We start from the raw sequence: 7,327 nt of genomic DNA on the forward strand, positions 1-7,327 counted from the left end.
GGTCCTTTTCCCGATGATTTATACAATGCAAGTAAGTGATAACCTGTGATTAATCATGATTAATCCAAATTCGGAAGTCTGATTAATCTTATTAAATAGTCAGGTGAAATACCGAGGTCTTTTTAACGCTGATTTATACAATGCAAGTGAGCGATAACATGTGATTAATCATGATTAATCCAGATTTAGAAGTCTGATTAATCTTATTAAATAGTCAGGTGAAATACCGAGGTCTTTTTCACGCTGATTTATACAATGCAAGTGAGCGATAACATGTGATTAATCATGATTAATCCAGATTTAGAAGTCTGATTAATCTTATTAAATAGTCAGGTGAAATACCGAGGTCTTTTTCATGCTGATTCATACAATGCAAGTGAGCGATAACATGTGATTAATCATGATTAATCCAGATTTAGAAGGGTGATTAATCCAAATTTGAGAGTGAGGAGAAATACTGGGGTCTTTTTCACGCTGATTTATACAATCCAAGTGAGTGATAACCATAATTAATCATGATTAATCAAATTCAGAAGTCTGTTTAATCTGATTAAAGTGAGAAGAAATACTGGGGTCTTTTTCACGCTGATTTATACAATCCAAGTGAGTGATAACCATAATTAATCATGATTAATCAAATTCAGAAGTCTGTTTAATCTGATTAAAGTGAGAAGAAATAATGCAGTCTTTTTCACGCTGATTTATACAATGCAAATGAGCAATAACCTGTGATTAATCATGATTAATTCAAATTCAGAAGGGCAATTTTGTCTGATTAAAGAGTAAGGAGAAATACCGCTGTCTTTTTCCCGCTGATTTATACAATCCAAGTGAGTGATAACCTGAATTAATCATGATTAATCCAAATTCAGAAGTGTGATTAATCTGATTAAGTAGTGAGGTGAAATACCGAGGTCTTTTTCACGCTGATTTATACAATGCAAGTGAGCGATAACATGTGATTAATCATGATTAATCCAGATTTAGAAGTGTGATTAATCCAAATTTGAGAGTGAGGAGAAATACTGGGGTCTTTTTCACACTGATTTATACAATCCAAGTGAGTGATAACCATAATTAATCATGATTAATCAAATTCAGAAGTCTGTTTAATCTGATTAAAGTGAGAAGAAATAATGCAGTCTTTTTCACGCTGATTTGTACAATGCGAGTGAGCAATAACCTGTGATTAATCATGATTAATTCAAATTCAGAAGGGCAAATTTGTCTGATTAAAGAGTAAGGAGAAATACCGCTGTCTTTTTCCCGCTGATTTATACAATCCAAGTGAGTGATAACCTGAATTAATCATGATTAATCCAAATTCAGAAGTGTGATTAATCTGATTAAGTAGTGAGGTGAAATACCGAGGTCTTTTTCACGCTGATTTATACAATGCAAGTGAGCGATAACATGTGATTAATCATGATTAATCCAGATTTAGAAGTGTGATTAATCCAAATTTGAGAGTGAGGAGAAATACTGGGGTCTTTTTCACGCTGATTTATACAATCCAAGTGAGTGATAACCATAATTAATCATGATTAATCAAATTCAGAAGTCTGTTTAATCTGATGAAAGTGAGAAGAAATAATGCAGTCTTTTTCACGCTGATTTGTACAATGCCAGTGAGCAATAACCTGTGATTAATCATGATTAATTCAAATTCAGAAGGGCAAATTTGTCTGATTAAAGAGTAAGGAGAAATACCGCTGTCTTTTTCCCGCTGATTTATACAATCCAAGTGAGTGATAACCTGAATTAATCATGATTAATCCAAATTCAGAAGTCTGATTAATCTTATTAAATAGTCAGGTGAAATACCGAGGTCTTTTTCACGCTGATTTATACAATGCAAGTGAGCGATAACATGTGATTAATCATGATTAATCCAGATTTAGAAGTGTGATTAATCCAAATTTGAGAGAGAGGAGAAATACTGGGGTCTTTTTCACGCTGATTTATACGATCCAAGTGAGTGATAACCATAATTAATCATGATTAATCAAATTCAGAAGTCTGTTTAATCTGATTAAAGAGAGAAGAAATACTGGGGTCTTTTTCACGCTGATTTATACAATCCAAGTGAGTGATAACCATAATTAATCATGATTAATCAAATTCAGAAGTCTGTTTAATCTGATTAAAGTGAGAAGAAATAATGCAGTCTTTTTCACGCTGATTTATACAATGCGAGTGAGCAATAACCTGTGATTAATCATGATTAATCCAAATTCAGAAGGGCAATTTTGTCTGATTAAAGAGTAAGGAGAAATACCGCTGTCTTTTTCCCGCTGATTTATACAATCCAAGTGAGTGATAACCTGAATTAATCATGATTAATCCAAATTCAGAAGTCTGATCAATCTTATTAAATAGTCAGGTGAAATACCGAGGTCTTTTTCACTCCGATTTATACAATGCAAGTGAGCGATAACATGTGATTAATCATGATTAATCCAGATTTAGAAGTGTGATTAATCCAAATTTAAGAGTGAGGAGAAATACTGGGGTCTTTTTCACGCTGATTTATACAATCCAAGTGAGTGATAACCATAATTAATCATGATTAATCAAATTCAGAAGTCTGTTTAATCTGATTAAAGTGAGAAGAAATAATGCAGTCTTTTTCACGCTGATTTATACAATGCGAGTGAGCAATAACCTGTGATTAATCATGATTAATTCAAATTCAGAAGGGCGATTGTGTCTGATTAAAGAGTAAGGAGAAATACCGCTCTCTTTTTCCCGCTGATTTATACAATCCAAGTGAGTGATAACCTGAATTAATCATGATTAATCCAAATTCGGAAGTCTGATCAATCTTATTAAATAGTCAGGTGAAATACCGAGGTCTTTTTCACGCTGATTTATACAATGCAAGTGAGCGATAACATGTGATTAATCATGATTAATCCAGATTTAGAAGTGTGATTAATCCAAATATGAGAGTGAGGAGAAATACTGGGGTCTTTTTCACGCTGATGTATACAATCCAACTAAGTGATAACCAGAAATAATCATGATTAATCAAATTCAGAAGTCTGATTAATCTGATTCAAGAGTGAGAAGAAATAATGCAGTCTTTTTCACGCTGATTTATACAATGCAAGTGAGCGATGACCTGTGAATAATCATGATTAATCTGATTAAAGAGTGGGGCGATTTATACAATCCAAGTGAGCAATAACCTGTGATTAATCATGATTAATCCAAATTCAGAAGTGCAATTTTGTCTGATTAAAGAATAAGGAGAAATACCGGTGTCTTTTTCCTGCTGATTTATACAATCCAAGTGAGGGATAACCTGAATTAATCATGAATAATTCAAATTCAGAGGCGTAATTAATCTGATTAAAGAGTGAGGAGAAATAACAAGGTCCTTTTTACGCTGATGTATACAATCCAAGTGAGCAATAACCTGTGATTAATCATGATTAATCTGATTAAAGAGTGGGGCAATTTATACAATTCAAGTGAGCAATAACCTGTGATTAATCATGATGAATCTAAATTCAGTAGTGTGATTAATCTGATTAAAGAGTGAGGAGAAATACTGGGGTCTTTTTCCCACTGATTTATACAATACAAGTGAGTGATAACCAGAATTAATCATGATTAATCACATTCAGAAGTCTGATTAATCTGATTAAAGAGTGAGAAGAAATAATGCAGTCTTTTTCACGCTGATTTATACAATGCAAGCGAGCAATAACCTGTGATTAATCATGATGAATCCAAATTCATAAATCTGATGAATCCAAATTTGAGAGTAAAGAGAAATACTAGGGGTCTTTTTCACGCTGATTTTTACAATGCAAGTGAGCGATGACCTGTGAATAATCATGATTAATCTGATTAAAGAGTGGGGCGATTTATACAATCCACGTGAGCAATAACCTGTGATTAATCATGATTAATCCAAATTCAGAAGGGCGATTTTGTCTGATTAAAGAGTAAGGAGAAATACCGGTGTCTTTTTCCCGCTGATTTATACAATCCAAGTGAGGGATAACCTGAATTAATCATGAATAATTCAAATTCAGAGGCGTAATTAATCTGATTAAAGAGTGAGGAGAAATAACAGGGTCCTTTTTACGCTGATGTATACAATCCAAGTGAGCAATAACCTGTGATTAATCATGATTAATCTGATTAAAGAGTGGGTCAATTTATACAATTCAAGTGAGCAATAACCTGTGATTAATCATGATTAAACCAAATTCAGTAGTGTGATTAATCTGATTAAAGAGTGAGGAGAAATACTGGGGTCTTTTTTCCCACTGATTTATACAATACAAGTGAGTGATAACCAGAATTAATCATGATTAATCAAATTCAGAAGTCTGATTAATCTGATTAAAGAGTGAGAAGAAATAATGCAGTCTTTTTCACGCTGATTTATACAATGTAAGTGAGCAATAACCTGTGATTAATCATGATTAATCCAAATTCATAAATCTGATGAATCCAAATTTGAGAGTAAAGAGAAATACTAGGGGTCTTTTTCACGCTGATTTATACAATGCAAGTGAGCGATGACCTGTGAATAATCATGATTAATCTGATTAAAGAGTGGGGCGATTTATACAATCCACGTGAGCAATAACCTGTGATTAATCATGATTAATTCAAATTCAGAAGGGCGATTTTGTCTGATTAAAGAGTAAGGAGAAATACTGCTGTCTTTTTCCCGCTGATTTATACAATCCAAGAGAGTGATAACCTGAATTAATCATGATTAATCTAAATTCAGAGGTGTGATTAATCTGATTAAAGAGTGAGGAGAAATAACGGGGTCTTTTTCACGCTGATTTATACAATTCTGGGGGTACGCTCTGGTTCTGGGGGTATGCTGTGGGCCTGCCTGTCAGGCGGGGGTCGGCGCCTCAGGCTACTGCATCCGGACTGCGTGTCTGGAGCTCCTGGGTCCATCCTTTCCGGGAGCCCGTCTTGGTTGGGGCCTGCTGGGTCTAGTCCCTGCGTCTATTGTGGTAGCTTGGTGCTGCAAGGTTTTCCGAGGTGCTGCGAGTCGGCCAGTTGCTGGGGTAGTGACCTTGTGTGTCAGCATGTCTGTGATCTTCTTTTAATTCTTTTTTTTTAAATGTATTTATTTATTTATTTATTTATTTTTATTTTTTAATATATTCTATTAATATTATATATTTTTTAATTTGTTCCCCTCCCTCAGGGGGAACTTGGCGGGGCGGTTGCTGGTTGTTCCACCTCCATCGTTGGGGTCCCTGCGGGTGGGGTGGGTGGTTCCTGTGGCCCCGTGCTGGGTGGCCGATTTGGGTGGGGTGGCCGGGGGCTGGCCTCGCCGCGCTCTCCGGGGGTGGGCTCGTGGGGGCCCGGTTGCGGGGGGTCTCCGGGCCCCCCGGGCGGGGCGTCCTGTTTGTGGGTTGGGCTCTCGGAGAGGCTGGGGCCGTATTCTGGCTCCCACACACACTGGGAGTCAAATGTATTGTACATACAAATTCACATATACTCACATACAAACATACATACATACATACATACATACATACATACATAGGTACACATACACATACACATACTGTACATATACATTCACTGTACAAACATACATATACACATACATGTACATATACATTCACTGTACAAACACACATATACACATACATGTACATATACATTCACTGTACAAACATACATATACACATACATGTACATATACATTCACTGTACAAACATACACAAACTGTACATATACATTCACTGTACAAACATACACATACACATACATGTACATATACATTCACTGTACAAACATACACATACACATACATGTACATATACATTCACTGTACAAACATACATATACACATACATGTACATATACATTCACTGTACAAACATACATATACACATACATATACATGTACATATACATTCACTGTACAAACACATATACACATTCTGTACATATACAAGTACATATGCATACATACACTCATGCACATAATCACGTTTCATCAAACATATATTATCGTTGTTGCCCTAGGGTAAACTGGGTATAACACACAGCACACTGACAAAGCTTAACCTATTGTTACTATAACAATCTACAAGGTTAATGTAGGTTGCTTCTCTTTCTTCCCCTCCATTTATCTGCTTTCTTTTGTATTTCAAGTTATCATTACCGTATTTTCCGCACCATAAGGCGCCCTGGGTTATAAGCCGCGCCTTCAATGAACGGCATATTTCAAAACTTTGTCCACCTATAAGCCGCCCCGTGTTGTAAGCCGCATCTAACTGCGCTAAAGGGAATGTCAAAAAAACAGTCAAATAGGTCAGTCAAACTTTAATAATATATTAAAACCAGCGTGATGTGGGCGCGCATGGAGTCGTATATCAACATGGACGGAGCTGCGTGAAAAAAGCCACCCGGCCTCTTCGCGTAAACTTACCTTAACCACTCGCTCATCTTTTCTTCATCCATCCATCCCTTCGAGTTAGCTTTTATGATGACGCCGGCTGGAAAGGTCTCTTTTGGCAAGGTCTTCCTTTTGAATATCACCATGGGTGGAAGTTTCTGGCCATTAGCATGGCAAGCTAGAACCACAGTGAAGGATGACTTCTCATTCCCTGTGGCGCGAATATTCACCGTACATGCTCCCGTTGTATCCACAGTGCGGTTCACAGGAATATCAAAAGTCAGTGGAACCTCGTCCATGTTGATAATGTTCTCTGGCCGGATCTTTTTTTCAGCTATCTTGTTTTTACAATATGCACGGAAAGTAGCCAGCTTTTCTTGAAAGTCTTTAGGCAGTTGCTGTGAAATAGTAGTCCGTGTGCGGATGGAGAGATTGCGTCTTTTCATGAACCGGAAACCTGTCGCTTAGTAGGAGCCATTTTGTGGTCTTTACAGATGTAAACACACAAAGGAAATGAAACGTACGGTAATATCCGCGCGCTTTTTCTTCTTCTACGCGGGCGGGTGGTTGCTTACAGTAGAAGAAGAAGCGCTTCCTGTTCTATGGGGACGGGTGCTTACCTTGGCGGTTGCTTGCGTAGAAGAAGAAGCACTTCCTCTTCTACGGGGAAAAAAGATGGCGGCTGTTTACCGTAGTTGCGAGACCGAAACTTTATGAAAATGAATCTTAATATTAATCCATATATAAAGCGCACCGGGTTAAAAACCGCACTGTCAGCTTTTGAGTAAATTTGTGGTTTTTAGGTGCGGCTAATAGTGCGGAAAATACGGTACGTATATGTATTGTTGCTTTTGAACAAATGTATTGTTGATAATAGAGGTAAAGTATTGGTATTGTTCATTATCAATAGCGCTATTACTATTGGTATT

Source organism: Nerophis lumbriciformis, unplaced genomic scaffold, assembly GCF_033978685.3.
Source record: "Nerophis lumbriciformis unplaced genomic scaffold, RoL_Nlum_v2.1 HiC_scaffold_49, whole genome shotgun sequence".
In the NCBI taxonomy this organism is placed as follows: Eukaryota; Metazoa; Chordata; class Actinopteri; order Syngnathiformes; family Syngnathidae; genus Nerophis; species Nerophis lumbriciformis.